The sequence below is a fragment of the Ambystoma mexicanum genome, chromosome 3p, assembly GCF_040938575.1.
Source record: "Ambystoma mexicanum isolate Mex_15411 chromosome 3p, UKY_AmexF1_1, whole genome shotgun sequence".
Taxonomy (NCBI): domain Eukaryota; kingdom Metazoa; phylum Chordata; class Amphibia; order Caudata; family Ambystomatidae; genus Ambystoma; species Ambystoma mexicanum.
The window spans coordinates 1221744513-1221763165 of record NC_090925.1 but is presented as its reverse complement, the minus strand read 5'-3'; the positions used below and the strand labels follow the sequence as shown (position 1 = coordinate 1221763165).

General features: G+C 49.1%; 1 protein-coding gene across 3 annotated transcripts in view; it reads left to right on the top strand.

Moving 5' to 3' along the window:
* SLC4A9 (solute carrier family 4 member 9) overlaps positions 1 to 18653 on the top strand; it is a 1170242-nt gene that overhangs the window by 194917 nt on the left and 956672 nt on the right. The window lies entirely within an intron of this gene.

Genomic DNA, 18653 nt, shown 5'->3' with positions numbered 1-18653 from the left:
GAAAATGTAGATCGGCCACCAGGGGGCGCACGGATGAAGTTGTGCGCCGTGTGAGCTCGTCCCTCGATGGTCCCTGAAGAGGCCTGAGCCCCCACTTCTTGGACACCCCCACGACTGGGAATCGGTACCGAGCTGCATGAACGTGTCCCCCACTGGCAGTAGAATATTTGGCGAAAAACGGCGAAGAATTTGCCCAGAAACGACCGACTGAACAGAACGGCCGTCCATGCAACCAAAAAGTGAAAGTAACCCTTCCCGCCGCCCCGCCGGAGTTCCATACAGGCTCTGCGTTGGAAACGAGGCTGCCCCTTAACTCAGGAAAGCGTCTCGTTGCGGCGCCTGTCCTGCGCCCCCCCCGCGGAGCCCATCCAGAGGTTTTGGAGCAGCAAGGAGGGCCCCCAGGACACCAATGCGCCAACCTCACATGGGCGCTCGCAAAACGGAAACCGGCGATACCTGGAGGGCTCGCAAATCAGAAGACGACAGCGGCCAGAGGCCATCCAGCCCACATAACGACACCCCCTGAAATTGGAAGTTGGCCCGGATGGCCGGTGCGCCCCTTACCCGCTGATCGGCTTCGAAGACCAGACCAGTGCGCCTTCCGGAAGCCAAGGGCGCGTGATCCGAGGTGCCTGTCGTGCCAGCGCCATCACTGCACAACCAAAGCAGTCGAAGCGGGTGGCCGGCACACGCAGTAAGTAAATGCTGCAAAACCTCTCACCCCCCCCAACCCCCCCGAGGACGAAGAAGCTGGATGGTGATTCCGCAGCACCGCCATAGCCCGCACACGGGAATCCTCGGCTTCCGGCTACACATCGAGTCGGTCCCCAGGGATTGCTCTGATACCCCAAGGGGCAGCTGAAGAACCGAGGGTTGGGTCCCCAGGAACCGGGGCGTGTGCCCTCCTCGGACATACCAGGTGTATCATTGATTCCTAGAGTGCACCGCGAAAATATCATCCATGCTCTCCATTCGGAGTCACCCTTGCACTGTGCCCCGTCGGCAAACTCCGAATCCGCAAGACGCATCCCATAAATTGTGTTGAGAAATCATTGGGTCGATACCCAAAGGGCCTCTACTGCACTTCGTCCACCCCAGCTCGCTCTGGTCCTATCTGGTGGCGGCCAGAGTTAAATCTACCGGTACGCCAGTGCCCTCCAGATTTATGGACGGTAAGCAGAAGTTGGCAAAGTACTGGTTTTCCCAAGCCCTCAACATACCGCCGACCCCGGACTTCACAAGCATGGCATCCAAAGGCCTTGAGGCAGTTTTAACCAGGGCAGATATCGCCGACCTCCTCACTGAAATGAAGGGTATGAGAGCACATAGGGAACAAGACTGATAAAATCACAAACAGAATTGATAAAATGGAGGAGAGGCTAGAGGAGGTCGAACATAACCAAACCTCATCGAGCACGCTCGAAATGCAGATAGACCAACGTCTTGCAGAAATTGAACATAAGGAAGACGATTTAGAAAATAGAGAATGTCGTAACATACATGTATTTGGCATTCCGGAGATCGAGGGGGAATCCGAATCACACCTCAAGAAAGTTCTACACGATATCCTGAAGCTACTCTTCAAAGATGACACGGTAGACAAGCCCAAAATTGACCGGATCCATCGAGCCGGGGGCAAACCAGGCGGCCCGAGAACAGTACTAGCCCGGTTTCACAACTATGCAGACAGGGCTCGGATTCTGGAAAAGGCCAGGCTCACACCGCAGATATCGATGGGGGAGGCGAATATTGCAATTTTTTCAAGATTTATCCTCCCTCACACTTGCGCTGAGAAGAAAATGCCTTCCAATCACTAAACTTCTCAAAGACAAAGGCATAAGATACCGGTGGGGCTACCCATTCTCACTGTCATTCGAATGGGATGGAACAGAGACAAAACTAATTTCCGAGAGAGACATCTCCAATTGCATCGCGGACCTATTGGCACCTCTGGCAGACGGTGCTGCCACGAGTATACAGAGGAATGAGGTTGGCGAATGGCAAATCAAGGGCCCTCGAAGAAGGAGGAGGATACAAGGATCCAGAAAGTTTAGGAGGATGAACACCTCCCCGGACATGGAACACTGACTGTCACTAATCCGATCGCTTCTCTCACGAAGAAACTTGACGGCGACGTCGGAGCAAGGTAACACTGAAACAAAGGTGACCCTCGAATTATAGCCTACCACTGAAGAATGACAGCAGACCTTGGTGAACTGAGGTACTGACAGGAAATAAGGGATCGTATGGCTATCTAAAAGCTACTGAAAACGTCGGATGGACACTCATCGAGGATCACCAGATGATGGGAGGGTTGTCACCCCCCTCACATCACCCTACTCGACCCAGGTGGTGTAACCAGGAAACGGATAATGGTAAGGACACGATGTGCACCAATGCATTTCCATGGGCTCTGAAGGGGCTTGGGGGGGATTGAGGACTGGGGGTGGCCCGGTGAAGCGAGAAATGGAGGTGGTATTGAGAGCCAACATAAAACAAAAACTGCCCATACAATGTCTTACTGGGATTCTACTATTGGACTCACATGATTGAGATTCTATGGTTGAAACACGGTTCAGTTCGTTAATGTGTTTATATAATCTAGGGGGGGGGAGTTGGGGGCTCATGGTTAAGACGAAATGTATATGAGATCGGGACCGTTTGAGGTGCGGTTCCCGCTGGTGGTCCGAGGGCGACTGGGTGAACATAACCCGGCCAAATCTTATGCCACAAAGGAGGGGGGGAGGGGAAGAAGGGAGGGTGGGGCAGTGCAACTCGAAGAGTCAGAGGACACGGATGAGGAAGAAGGGGAGAGGGAGGGAAAGGCAAACTTCGAACTCTTTACGGCAGAGCACCAAGAATGCTCATCAGCCCGTGCAGGGCCAGGCAAAACTCGGCTCATTAGCAAGAAACCAGACATGTGGCAGGTACCTAGAGCACAGACATTGAGACAGACGCACTTACTTGGCTATTCCGCGCATATAAATAACAATGGCGATCGCACCTAGACACTGCATGCTACGCATATGCACACTCAATGTGAAAGGCCTAAACTCCCCCACAAAACGCTCATTAGTAGCTAGAGAATTTAAGAGATCCAACATTGATATTATGTTCCTACAAGAGACAAAATACCAAAGGGGCACAGAGAAAGGGATCCCCAGTAGTCTGGTGGGGCACGCTTACTGGAGTTTGGGCGTCACCAAAAAAGCTGGGGTGGGAATCCTGATCCGAAAAAGCCTCCGCATGAAGATCCTGAACTCCTGGTCCGACACAGAGGGCAGAGCCACAATAATAGTAGGATCCATCCGGGACACAGTGATAACCCTTTATGCTCCCAATTGAGGTGAAAAGAGATTCCTTCTTAAAACGACCGAGTGGCTTTTCAACAAGTCGCAAGGCCACAATATTCTAGTGGGGGACTTCAACACATGGATGAATGGCACCATGGATAGGAAAACCACACATGACGTCTCCCAACCCCCCCCCCCCAGACAAAAGACCACATAGAAATGAAAGCGACCATGGCCTTGTACGGCCTCTCAGACAGCTGGCGTCATCTACACCCATCTGACAAGGAATTTACCTTTCGGTCCATCCCCCACGATACACTCACAAGAATAGACTATGTGTTTCTCTCTGAGGGGCCAATGAGACTACTGCAGACCGCAAACATACACCCCATTGCGTGGTCTGATCATGACTTGGTCGTGGTGGACATGGACTGGGATGGCCTGGCCCGTCGCAATACAAAGTGGAGGTGCAACAAAACCCTGTGCTCGTATGTGGTTTTCAGAGAGGAACTGGAAAACGAAATTAAACAATTCTTCATAACCAATGACACGGGTGAAGTCACGAAAGTAAACGTGTAAACGTATGGGAGGCGGCAAAGGCCACTTGGCGCGGTATCCTAATCAGAGAGGGAGCGAGTAAGAAGAGAGAACGCACCTTATTGGAGACTAACATCAGAAAGAATCTAGACACAGCACAGAGCCTAGCACAGACGTCCCCACAAAACAGAGCCAGACACCTTGCCGAAGCCAAAGACCTAAGGGAGGAGCTAAATGCCCTGGAAATGGGTAGGGTAGCTCAGACCTTACAATACCTTAAGCAAAAATACTACGAGAAGGGAGACAAAGCTGACGCCCTCCTCGCGGCAAGGCTTCGTGCACAACGGGCAGAAAGATGAGTGGACACGATAGAGAGGACGGATGGTACCCTCATAGACACAGTTGAATCTTCCCCAGAAGGCATACAAGAGGCATTCTTTTATGAAGACTTATATACCAGCGACCCTCCTCCCCCAATGGGGAGTGTAGACGCTTACCTCAAAGAGACAGATCTCCCTACACTCGCGCGTCTCGAGGCTGAAGCCCTCGACGCACCGGTCACCGGGGACGAGGTTGCCGAGGCCATCAAGCGTCTTAAGTCAGGGAAGGCACCAGGAGATGATGGCTTTACACCCGGCTTCTATAAAACGTTCACTGCGTTCCTCACCCCCTTCCTAGTTACCCTATTTAATAATATCTTTGAAACGGGACAGGCACCCCCGTCCTTTGCCCAGGCCCTCCTAACAGTCATTCCGAAAGAAGGTAGAGACCCAAAACATTGTGCATCATATCGTCCCACATCACTCCTCAACATAGACGCCAAAATATACGCAAGAGTAATCGCAGCCAGACTAGAAACACACCTACCTAAATTAATACACTCAAATCAAGTTGGCTTTGTAATGGGAAGACAGGGAGCGGATACAATGAGGAAAACACTACACCTGATACATGAGGCGCAGGGGAGAAGTGACAACCCAACCCTCCTGTCGCTTGACACCTAAAAGGCCTTCGACAGAGTGGACTGGGAGTTCCTGGAAAGAGTCTTAGTCTGGATAGGTCTCGGCCCCAAACTCTGCAGCGCCATCAAGGCAATATACTCATCTCCCATGACCTCCGTGACAGTGAACGGTGGCTACTCAAGATGGTTTCCACTGGAAAGAGGAACCAGACAGGGCTGCCCACTATCCGCCATACTATTTGTGCTGTCCCTTGAACCACTGGCGCAGAAGTTAAGGCTTCACAAAAGGGTGGAGGGAATTACAGTTGGGGACCAAAAACACAAACTAGGCCTCTATGCAGATGATATTCTCCTACACAACCAACCCGCTAAGTTCGATACCGGCTGCTATGGAGATAATTGAGAAATATGGCCAACTGGCGGGCTTGAAAATTAATACAGCAAAATCGGTCCTCCTTCCGATTCACAAAAGTAGGGACTCGGAGGTTGATAGATTCGCACCTCTAGGTATGAAGGTCAGTCTCACCACGATGCAGTACCTGGGTATCAATGTGTCTCGAAACCTAGGTGACTTATTTGAAGCCAACTTCCCCCCGATACTACACACGCTCCAAAAACATATTGCCCGGTGGACAAAGCTTACCATCTCGTGGATGGGCCGTTTGAATACCATTAAAATGGTAACTCTACCAAAGCTGCTCGACTTATTCCAGATGCTCCCCATCCAACTACCCAAAGAATTGTTTGTGACCACTAAAAAAGTTCTACACACCTTTCTTTGGCAAAACAAAAAACCAAGGGTCCCCGCTGCTTTACTTCACCTTCGGAAAGACGATGGGGGGGGGGTAGGCCTCCCGAACATAGAGCTCTATTACAGGGCAGCTCAATTACGAGTGCTAATCCCGCATGTCAGACTAACAAAAAGACCTCCAATGGATATCTCTAGATAACTATCACCTGCACCCATTTATCGTGGGAGAAGGGTTATGGGTACCCGAACCCCAGTTACGAAATAGTATTAAAAACCATCCCATCCTCGAGACCTTATGGGCCATATGGAAACAAGACAGGGATATGAAAGGAGTCACGACATGGCCCTCCCCACTAGCACACTTATGGGCACCCGGCATTCGAGATGATACCCCTGATCCAGGTAGTTTTGAATCATGGTACCAGGCGGGGCTTGAAAGGGCAGGGCAACTACGGCGAAATAACACATTCATCTCCATCCAGGAACTGGAAGAGGCCCTTGGCATAGGCCCACTCTCAGTTTTCCTATATTTGAGACTGAAAGGCGTCATGACCCGTGAGGTCTGGAAGGAGGCCCTACAAAGAGACCTCACTCCATTTGAAAGCATTCTAGATACATATCTGGGCTCCAAGGGCCTCATAAGTGCAATGTACACAGTGTTAATAGGAACCAATATAACCCCCTCAACCACTTTGCGACAGAAATGGGAAAAGGACCTTGGCAGACATCTCTCCCCAAAGACATGGCTTAAGATATGCAGAAGGACCTCCAAAACCTCTATCTCATGCAAGTATAAATTTCATGGAATCAAGCTCCTCTACAGATGGCAGTACGACCCGCTTAGACTAGCTAAGATGTATCAGGATGTAGGTCCTTCTTGTTGGCGGGGCTGTGGCCAGAAAGCAGATTACTGGCACATGTGGTGGGGATGCAAGGCGGTCCAAGCTTACTGGGACGAAGTCCTCAGCTGGATCAAAGAGTTCGAAGGGGAGGAGATGGAGAAGCAACCACTCACGATCCTATTTAGCTTGGTCGAGACGGATAAACAAACACTTAAGGTACCCAAAATGACACATGGGCTCCTGCTCGCTGCAAGGGCCTGCCTCACGACTGTGTGGAAAAGAGCAAGTCTACCAACCACAGCAGAGTGGATCAATGTGTCCTGTAATATTTACAATATGGACAAGCTCACAGCCGCCCTCCATGGCGATCGCACCTCCATTGACAGTGAGTGGTCCGAATGCCGAACCAAGTACATTACTTGAGTGTGCAATACATCATAGCCAAGTCACCAGTTTTTTGTTCTGTCTAATGCTCCAATGTTAATCCCAACATGTCATATGCAAGTACCATTGCTTCAAATTACGAATTTGCCTACTAACTCCGCCGTCAATCTATGGAAATCAGTGAGACCATCTCTCACCTCAAGGGTTGCAGGGTGGGGGCATGGATGTAGGGGTTAAGTTGGGGTTACTAGTTGATATGGGTGCTTGTATTGCACATAAGTTATTTCACAATCTTTGTAATGTAAGCTGCAATATCCTTGTTGAAAACCAATAAACCAATTTTAAAAAAAAAGAAAATGTATGTATCCTGACAGATATGACATAACAGTACAAATAATACTATATTTGATTAGCATATCACTACGATTATTTAACTTTCATTATAGATAAGGACAATTGAGAAAACCTTTTCCAATGCCAAAATATATACAGCTTCAATTACAGATCGGTCGATTCAGTACACAGGAATAATGTAGTAGGGGAAATTGAAAGACAAATAGGGCGCTCGAGAACCAATAAAGTGAAGTTTGATAAGGAAATGAATTACTGGGAAACCATTAAGAGTAACTACATGTTAATTTGAAATGCTGAAGAATTATTCATTACTTTCAGAATTATACCATTAAAAAAAGGTAGAAGATCTAAAGTCCCTAAATTGTTTGTTTAAAAGGAAATGTGGCGATGTAAGAGGTAGTTTCCTTAATTCTCAATACCAATTTCCATGTGAATATTAATTCCCCCCAAAATGATCATGTTTAGATCCGCATTACTATGATAAAATGTTCAGATAATGTTGATTTCTGTGCAGCAGGATATACTCAAAAGTATGAAAATACTTAAACACTTAACAGATTAGAACAATAAATAAATGAATTGTTTCAGTCATTTAACAGCGTTTATATATTTTTTACATAAATTTAGCTTATTGGAACAAACTGAATCAATGTGTGACTAGTGTAAAACTTCATAATAGGAATCATTGAGAAATGTATGTGGATAATAAGATGAGGTCTTTAAATTGGATAGGATGTGTAAGAAAAAAGACTAATTGACAATGAGGAAGCCAATGCAGCACAGAAATGCACGTTATAACGTGCATGTAATAATGCTTGTTTTTCAGTATCCATAGAAAAAAACAAAAATAACGAAGTAGAAATTACAGAGTTTTTTTGTTCGAATTATTTTGAAATGTTTGCATATTTTTTTTAAAAGAATTGATGAGGGTAAGGGTATAACTTGAGGTAGGGGGAAGTAGGTGGGAGGGTCTTCCCCTGCATTATAAAAATAAAAGTGCAAAAACCCAAAAGTGATTTAAGCTTTTCAACCAAAAAAAACCTCATCTACTTCATTCTATTATTTCAGTTATTACACGACATCCTTGTTTTTCTGTTTATTTCTATCTAGTTCCTTTTTGTCTAATTTTACGATGTTTCTTTTTGATTACATTTGGTTGATGTAATAGGATTTATTTGATTGATGGTGTGTTGTGATCATTTTGTGTAATTTTAATTGATTATCAACCTTCACTAATCTACACTTATTTTTTATGTAATGATCTCTTTGTTTAGAGTGTTTGGGTCCGGATCACCGTTGGGACTCCTATTTTTATTGTGATTCCCTTTCGGTCCGGGCACTTCAATGTCGGTTAGAGCAGTGGGAGGAGGTGTTTTGACATACTCCTCCCTCGCATTTTCAATCTTTCATCGACAAAAAGAAGAAACGCCCGGTAAGTTCTTTACTTTTCAGAGCACCCCGGCTGGGAGACACCTTCCCGGCTTCTTCCCGGGCCGGGAGGAGTGTCGACAGCTCTATCACCGGGGCTTGCCCCGAGGTGCCTTCTGGGCCTAATAATTGTACCAGAGTTTTCTCCGAGGGTTTCCGTAAGGGGCCTGATGATACCAGAGTACGCTCTGAGGCCCCTCCTGTGGCGGCTGCTTGTAGACCTAGTTCTACTGAGTCGTGGGGTACCTTAGCTCGCTCGGAGGCCTCTTTATCAGCTTCCCTCAAAAGTACCGGGGTGTGCCCCGAGGCCTCGACTGGGCTTGGTGTTACCGAACACATGTTCGAGCCCCGCGGTGGAAAGGCTGTGACCGGACTTGGGTCCGAGGTCCCTCGTACAGAGGCTAAGGAAACCAACATTTCTGAGAGGGCTGAGAAGTCCTTATCGGTGAAAACTGTTTCTCACCGTTGCCGCTCTTGTGCCGCTCTTGTGGCGATGCCAGAACTGTTGAGGGGGCAAGGAGTGGAAGTTCCTCCTTTACCGGCAGTGCTAATGTCCTTCCTGTGAAGGCTAGTTTGGCTATTGGTATGTCGCAGAAACATTCCAGGCCACATAGTACCGGCTCGGCTGAGGTTCCTTGTGTAAAGGCTAAAATGAAGACATCAGTGCCGCAGTTCCCCGCAGGTGACGGCAAAATGGCGCCCGTTCCTGTCACGACCACGGCAGCCATTTTGGGTGCTTACAGTACAACTACGCCATCGGCCACAGGTGTAGGAATTGGTTCTGTGGGTGAACATGAGATTCCTTGTGCGCATCCGTTTCGTCCAGTTTACGACTGGAACGCTCGGATGCCCCTTCCGCACAACATCTCGCTGCCTGTGGGTTCGGCACCCTTGATTTTTGTGGACACTTCTGGGGATGGGCCTGTTTGGCAACCCTCCCCTCTGCATCCCTGGAATTATCCTCCTCATGAGAGGCCTCCTCCGGCAGCTCCAAAGCCATCTCCGGAGGACGCCTTTTTCGGCAAATTTCAGACGCTTATGCGTACCGACCCCATGAGGGAGTACTTCAAGGGTCTTTTTAGGGAGATATGCCCGCCTGCGCCTCTGGCTTCACCCGCGCCTCCTGTGGTTCCGCCCTTGCCTACAGTGCCTCCCCCGACCCTCCCACCCTTGCCTCCGTTGTCCCCTGTGGACAAGACGGTGCCTGACACGGTTCAGCAGGATCCTGACCTGTCGGATGATGCGCAGGGCGATCAGGAAAGTGAAGACCAGCCCCGCTCTATCAGAGCTTTTCACGACCGGGTACTGGACATGATGTGCCTATTGGATGTTCCAGTGCCTGAGGCACCCGCTCCACAGGGGGTGAATATGAAGATGTGGAAAGGTCTGTCGGAGTTCGAGCAGTTCATTCCGGTCGAGAAGCTAGAAGACCTTAAGGCGGGATTGTCCGATGCCAGGGTCTTGGCCCAGGATCTGCTGGAGGCCGCGGCTCATCATGTCAACACTTCGGCTCAGGGCTTTATGCTGGGAGTTGATACCTCTCGACAGGTGTGGTTGAATGCCATCAAGTTCTCAAAGGAGGTGCAGGACAAGGTGTTGGACCTGCCGTTTGACGGTAAGGAGCTTTTCCATTCCACAATGGATGTGGAGCTGACCAAAACGAAGGACAGCACCTAGACAGCTAAGTCCTTGTCTGTCCTGGTTAAAGCTCCTTTTAGAACCCAGAGACCGTCGTCACAAAGCCGGCCTTCCTCTGGTTTCAGAGGTTTTCTAGATCGGAAATCCCACAGAGTGGATACCCCTTTGGATAATTCTCACCGGAGGAAGCAACAGACTCGGTTTTTCTCCCGCTCCTCAGCCTCCTCCTCAGGTTTAGGTGATAACACCACTGAAAAGCCTGCCAAATCAGGGTTCTCCGCGCTCGCACGAGACCCCGGTGGGAGGACGCATTGCGTCTCATTGGGAGGCGTGGCAGACCATCACCGAGGACAGGTGGGTCTTGTCAGTCGCTCGGGCGGGCTTCCGCTTACCCTTACCCCCTACCCCACCCTTCAACCCTCCTTTCCAGCAGTCGGGATCGTCCTCCCTAAAAGCCGAGGTTCAGAAACTGCTGGACCTCAGAGCTGTGGAACCTGTTCCCCCCTTGGGGAGCGAGGGGAGGGCTTCTAGTCCCGGCTGTTTACAGTGCTCAAACCCAACCAGGCTGGCCTGCGCACCATCCTAGACCTTTCCCAGTTCAATCTTTTCCTACCCCAAGGGAAATTCAAGATGATCACGCCTGGCCAGATACGGTCCTCTTTGCAGATGGGCGATTGGCTCTGCGTGGTGGACCTTCAGGATGCGTACATGCATTTTCTGATCTGGCATCCATACAGGAGTTCTCTGTTTCTCTGTGGGAGAGGAGCACTTCCAGTTTCGAGTGCTTCCTTTTGGCCTCAGCTCGGCGCTGTGTGTCTTCACGAAGATGATGTCGGTGATTACGGCCCATCTTCGTCTGTAGGGTATCCATGTGTATCCATATTTGGACGACTGTCTTAAGCAGCCTTTGCCCGTTGAAAGCCACGTGCAATCTTCAGTCTCTCCTTCAGCTCCTGTTCCATCTTGGGCTGTCAGTGAACTGGCGGAAATCTTCCATGACGGTCTCGCAGGACTTGATTTTCCTGGGTTTTCCCTGGAACACGATGGACTGCACAGTGTACCTGACCCGGGACAGAATGGCGGATCTGTTGGCCACGTGTCAGATGTTCGTGCAGTTGGAGAGCATGTCGGCCTGGTGGTTCCAGAGGCTTCTGGGTCTCATGGCCTTGTGCGTATTGGCTCTTCCTCATCTCAAGATGAGGCGAACTCAGATGGCTCTTCAGAGTTCTTGGCGTCAGGCCGTGGATCCGGACTCCCAAGTTGATAATGATTCGGGATTCCATGAGAGCGGACCTGGAGTGGTGGTCGTCTCTCAGCAACCTGTCTGTGGGGGCGAGTTTTCAGCACCCAGCCCCTATGGTAACGGTCACGACGGACTCCTCCCTTCTAAGGTGGGATGTGACGTTGGATCTTCTTCAGGTCTCGGATCTTTGGTCGCCTCAGGACAAGCTCCTCCACATAAATCATCTGGAGCTTCTGGCGATCTTCCTAGCGCTCAAGGCGTTCAGACCGATCATTGCCAACAAGGTGGTCCGTATCCGCACGGACAATGTGGTGTCAATGTATTACATCAACAAGCAAGGTGGCACCAGATCTCCCCCTCTCGTGGACCTGTCCATCCAGATTTGGGAGTGGGCAGTTCTTCATGGTGTCTGGCTAGTTGCAGTGCACATTCCGGGCCAACTGAATGTCATGGCAGATGCCCTCGGTCAGCGGACGATGGTCAGCTGCGAGTGGGAATTCAAGGCGGAGATCCTCTCATGGATTTTCCTGCGTTGGGGCACTCCGGAAGTGGACCTCTTTGCGACAGCGGCAAACAAGAAACTTCCTCTGTATGCCTCCAGAAACGGGCTGGAAGCCTCCTCTCTGGGGGATGCTCTTGAGATTCCATGGAACAACATGAGGGTTTATGCTTTCCCGCCTCTGCTTCTGGTTCATCGGACGATATGCAAGCTAAAGAACACGGTGAACTGTTCCCTTCTACTCATAGCCCCGTGGTGGCCGGCCAGATTTTGGTTCTCAGAACTTCAACACCTGTCGGTGTATCCACCGATCAGGTTACCGGTGAGTCACGAGGATCAACAGCTGTGGCACCCCTCCCCCCAATCGGTCAGCTTGGCGGCATGGTGCCTGAGTTCAGGTCTTTAGAACATCTCAACCTTTCTGTGGATAAAATGCGTATTATTCAGGCAGCCAGGTAACCCTCGACTAGGTCTCAGTACAGAAGCAAATGGCTCAGGTTCTGTCATTTGTGTTTTTACACAAACAACTTGACCCAAGGGCGGCTACGATTGACACGGTGCTGTTCTTTGTATCAAACCTAGCAGAGTCGGGAATTCATGTTCTGTCATGCAGAACGTATCTTTCGGTGGTATCTGCCTACCTATCTACGGACCAATGCTCTTACTCTCTGTCTAATACAGTGGTTAAGAGACATTTCGCAGGTTTGACACGCCTTTATCCCCCAGTTCGTAGTCCGCACCCGTTGGGGAATCTAAATGTGGTCCTTACGGTGTTGTGCCATAAACACTTTGAACAATGGCCACAGTGGACCTCAAGCACCTGTCGTGGAAGGTGTCCTTTTTGGTTGCCGTTACCTCAGAAAGGCGTGTGAGTGAGCTCCAGGCTTTGTTGGTGGAGCATCCCTTCTTGGTTTTTCACAAGGATAAGGTGGTCCTACGGACAAACCCTTCTTTCCTGTCGAAGGTGGTCTCTGATTTCCATCTTAATCAGTCAATCTCCCTGCCGGTTTTCTTCCCGAACCCTGCTTCAGAAGCGGAAAGGGTTCTGCACTGCTTGGATGTTAGAAGGGCTCTTAAGTTCTATCTGGACAGAACTTCCGAATTTAGGAGCTCTTCTCAACTGTTGGTGACCTTTGGTAATCCACAGGGTAAGCAGGCCTCTAAGGCGACCATCTCCAGATGGAACGCTGCCAGTATTACGGAGTCTTACACTGTGCAAGGACTGCAGCCTCCTAAAGGTATTCATGCACACCTGGTGCGGGGCAAGGCAGCTGCAGTTGCCTTTCAGAAATATGTCCCCTGGGAGACCATCGCAAAGGCGGCTACTTGGGCCTCCCCATCGGCTTTTTGTAAGCATTATTGTCTAGACCTGAGCTCCAGATCTGATGCTCAGTTTGGCCAGGCTGTGCTGAAAACCTTTTTCAGTAAGGGGTTTTCCATCCACCCGTAGTTCCTGTGAGGAGTGCTTGGGAATCTCCCATAAGTATGGAGGAAAGGGGACGGGACGTAGGAGTATAACCAGGTTACTCACTGTAGTGACCACCTTACTCCTAGTCCATAGTCCCCTTTCCTCCATACGCCCGCCCGCCGTCCCCGCTAATAAGGTTCCTCTGTTATTGCTTAAAGGTCTCTGACCTGGCGATAGAAAAGGACTGATGGACGATGCGGAGCCAAGATGGGCGGGGTTACGGCCGCATGCTGTGGTCCGTGCAGAAAGAGAGGAAGGACTAGGACTAAAAAAAATTTGCAAAATGTTATGCTTTTTCAAAGTGCTCCGGTCCCGTCCCACAGGACAGAGGAATGTCCCATAAGGATGGAGGAAAGGGCACTATGGACTAGGAGTATGGTGGTCACTACGGTGAGTAACCTGGTTAATCTCAGCTAACCGTTTCCACCGCCCTATATTCCGGTATTACCGGGATATTACAGGCGGAAGCGTAACAGTAAGTTCCCATTCCCATGGAGTCCCCTAGGAAGCACCGGTGCCAGTGCTTCAGTGAATTATCTGCCAGTACGATTCTGTGTCAGTTCAGCATTCATTTTCGAAGGTGCATTTGGGGGGAAAAGTAGCAGGACTTTTTTCGTGGCTCACCTCTCCCCCCCCACCTCCCCACCCAATTCTTGCAATGCTTGATACCTCCCTGATACTACCAACACTAGAAAGGACTACAGCACAACAGCAGACACAAACAAACACAGCCACACGAGTTTTCCACTTAGTATTAACTGTGACAGTGTGACCTGTCTGACCGCAGGTGTTTTGGAAAGGGTACCAGGAGGGTTGTGTGCTGCCATCTGCCCCATGATGTGGGCCCAGGCTGGTGGGAAGAGGAGGGTTCCCTGGTCACGCCTCCCACCCCAACACCTGGGTCAGTGGGCATTGGCTCACCACATTAGCCACACTGGGTCACATCGGTTTACCACACTAGCTACAACAAAGTATCTGGCCATTTAAAGAATGCCGAAAGTATAGAAAGAAGCACTGGTAATTCAAGCTCCATGGGTCGTTTCTTTTTCCTCAAACAAAGTATAATTGCCAAATAGCGACTTCAGGAAGGGCCAGCCAATCCCACCTGAAAGAAGAAATCACTCATATGTGCAGACCCTCAATAGGAGCCCGGAAGGGGTTAGAGAGGGCCTATTATATATGCAATCCCAGAAGGATCATAAGTGTGAAAGTTTGGAGAAGGTGCGAGTTTGATAATTGTTATAGAGAGGAGAGAGGCTGCTGGGGCAGAGGAGGGTGGTGGTGAATGAACGGGGTGGAGGTGGTAAAAGGAAGAGTAGACAAGGAAGAGGAGGGAAAATCGGAGGAGGTGAGGGTAAAAAAAGAGGAGCTAATATTGAAAGGAGGAGCAGCACTGGAGCAGACAGTGGATCAGGAGGAGGAAGGGGTGAAAAGAGGAGCAAGAGGGGCGGGGAACAGGCAGCCAGAACATCAGTACTGGGCCCTCAGAGAAGGGCTTGTGCAAGGGATTAGAGGCAGGCCATAATACCCCCAATGCAGCCTCTCTCCTGGAGTGAACAAACGCTTTGCCAGATGCCAGTGGGGGCCGTTTAAGGCCTGGCAATATCTACGCACCTCTACCCGCCATTGGTTATATACTCTAAAAGGTTTCTCGACCAAGGCCCGCATTAAGGTCACTAAGAGGTCCAAGATGAACCTCCGACAGGAGTGGCAGAAATACTCCAGAGAGCAACAAATCTGTATCACCACTATAAAGAAGTTAGCCAGATACTCCAAGTGATGCCAGAGAGTGAAACACTTTTTTCTGATTGGAGAGAGACATTATGCCTTTTTGGTTTCAACTTGAGCGATTTATATGATGAAGTTGGTTTGAACAAGAAATCTGTCCAAGTGGAACTTGTAGATAGACTGTTTTGTTTCCTCACGTTTTCCCTGTCCTGAAGATTCGCCCTTCTGACAAGAGTGGCATCTAGTGAACCCAAATAATGTTTGCCTTACAACTGGAGGCAAGGAACATTTGGGAGATGGTGGTAGAAGGGACTCTGTATAAAGAAACCCCATCAGTATTACGAAGAACCCATCACCCTATGTAAGTTGTTTCCTTACATTTTCTCCCTCTTAGAAACTACTATCATAAAGCCTCGCTGCAAATCACCCTTTAGTTAAAAGGTCAAATTATACCCTATGTACATCGTGACGTAACACAGAAAGAGGCAGCAGCAAAACACGTGACAATAACAGAGAAAGAAAACACAACTTCACATACTCAAACACTTGGGCAGCAGCACAGATTCCAACTACTCACTGGCCAAGAAGTGCAGCACATGACAAATGTGTTGACTGAAATGGAGAGCCATACACATGGACAACAGCAGAAGACCTGACAATAATATGTGCGGGGTAGCATCTATAATGTGTCACATTATCATACAAAAGTGCAACGGAATAAAAGCGTCACAGCACATCTAAACATAAGTGCAGTGCCATGATAATTGTAGGGCCAGCAGCAGCAGGTGACTCTAGTAACACACAATGTTAAGAGTACTTACCCCATGAAAGCACTGGGGCAATGAAAGAGCATTGGGAAACATCCAGCACACCTCGGAATATCTACACGACTTGACACTAAAACATAAACAAAGATGGCCAGCATCGTGGTGAGTATCTTAAGAAGAGCAACCCAGAATCCAGCATATGCAGGGAAAGCATCCCATCATGCACATTACGGCATCAGCACTACACCTGGTAATACTTTACACAGGGATAACAGCCAAGGTGCATCACTAACAGCTGACATACAATGACAGTGGCACAACAATCCTGACCTAGATAACCTTACCAGGTGGCCGGACATGAAAACATGCAAGGACAGAAACACTTTGGACACAGACACAAGCACAATGGTAGCATCTCAGACACACTCATAAGGACAGCTGTACCATTGGTACACAGGCCACCAAATTGTAAACACAAATGGGTAGTGTGAGAAACCTGAAGGGGTCTCCCTAGCTAGTCCCCGAGGATCGGTCATCCAGGTGGCCAAGACACGACCATCTCTATTGGATGCAGTTCCTGAGGGTGGACCAGTGGGTGGGGGAGGGGGGGGGTCACCTGGATGCGAGGTCCTCAGGGAGTGGGAGATCGATGGGTGAGACGTGGTATCCCCTTCTTTAACCACCTTTTCCCCCATCCTACCACGTAGGATATTCCGAAACACTGCACCCCCTTTTCTGACATGAACACTTTTGCACAACACAAAAGACAATGGACCAACACCAGAGCCGCTTACCGGACATGTCCCAATACAAGGGTCAGGCAAAGTCAGACAATTGACCAGAAACACACACATCGGATGGGCCTCTCCTTTCCCCACAGGGATAAAAAGTGGAGCACAAGAGCTCAGGTCGAGCAAGGCAGACTGCACGACGTGAGAGCTAACTCAGCACAACAGTTCAAGGGGAGGCAAAAGACGGCGAATACCAAGAGGGTGACAAGGAAAGAAGTGACTTTACCCTTTCCGATCAAGACCCGTGAAACCTCCGCAGACAGAAACATAAGAAATGCGAATAAAGGCCAGCATGTTTTGCAGCAGATGTCAATGGTACACAACACCCTCCTCTGCTGATTACCAAGCCGGGGAGAGACGATCGTCTCAGTAGTACCAACCTTGACTCAAAAGAGAAGGAAAGCCAAGCGGTTCATCACAGCCGGTGAGTTCAGGGGTAAAGTGGATAAGAAACCGAACTAATTTGAACTTTGAAAGGTTTAAAGAAACTACTGAGAAAAGGAGGGAGAAAAACCAGCAACACAAGTGTCCAGCACCATGTGGGTGTTCACACAGGAAACTCTGGGCGATTACCCAATGGTAGAGACTACCGTAACCAGAAGGCCTTGGGAAGAGGCGAAGAGAGGTCAAAGTGGTAATACAGGGGTCTTGTAAAATCCTCTGTACCATCCAAAGTCTTTGATTGACAGAAGATTGTGAAGCTAAGGGAAATGAATCCCGCATGGTGAAATTAGTATATTAACATTGTGTTTCGTAAGAGTTGGCAAGAGTGAACCCAGCAGAGGTATGCTAACGAGAAGGGGTGAAGTCTAAATTCCCATAGTGAGCTGTTTGTTAAAAGTTGGCAAGAGTGAACCTGGCAGACGGAAGCCGATACAAAGGGGTGAAGCCTGAAGAATTGGTCAAAAAGACATTAAGTCTCGTGAAAGCAAGAAGTATTGGAAGACCAGGGCAAGTGAATTGTACCCCTTGTCAAGTGGGTCCGAGCCCGGTCGAGGGAGATCCAGGGGTGAAAAGTCCTCAGCCGAAGTCCTTTTGGAAAGGATCTTTTGTTTGTTTGTTTGTTGTGGAATACATCAGGCCCTCGAGGACAAGAGACTTTTTATTGAAAAGAGACTTTACCATCGAAGAGCCTGATAGCTGGAACGGAACTGTCGGCTTGTGCTGAGAAAGCTGGAGAGTGTGCTGTGCTCCAAGGTCCCACCTTGTCCCGTGCTGAAAACATGGGTAAGGAAGACCCCTGGTAATCACATACTGACTTATTATTTGGAACATTTCCTTCTTTATTGAAACCCTACCCCACACTCTTTCTGTAATTAGTGGTTAAGAACTGGCAAAAGGTTTTTCTTTAGTATAGGCCCTTTTTTTTCGACACAATGCCACAAGGACTGCCTTATTTTTCATTTGATGGTCGAAGCTTGCTCCCATCTTAGATTTAGGTTTTGATTAGGCGTTCTTCCACCCTGCATTTACAGTTTAATAAACACTGTTGAACTGTGATCACTTCGGTCTGTCTTTACTGTTGCCACCATGGGTCCCTTAAAGTAGCAGCACCAAAACTGTAAAAAGGAGTATTACACATGCACACAAACCACACATACAAGCCCACTCACACAGACACCTACATCTTACATCCACTTAGGGAATGGTTCATTAAGGGCACACCCTTACACAAAGGGACACGAATCTCTGACAAGAAACTGGAAAGTAACATCACACACAAACAGTGATAGCAGCCTCGTGAGAGCAGGAGCAGCCTCAACGCTGACAGCAGAGTACCAGGCTCACAGTACATTAGCAGCACGTCAAGAATACATAGAAGGCAGCACCTCGGATGCAGGCACACAAAGGAAAATCAGCATCGCAGAGAAGGGGGCAGACAACCCACACTGCCACCCACAAGGTCTGTGGGCGGCAAACACAAAGCCCTAGACATTAAAACCACAGAAAGGCAACATGTCACCAAAGC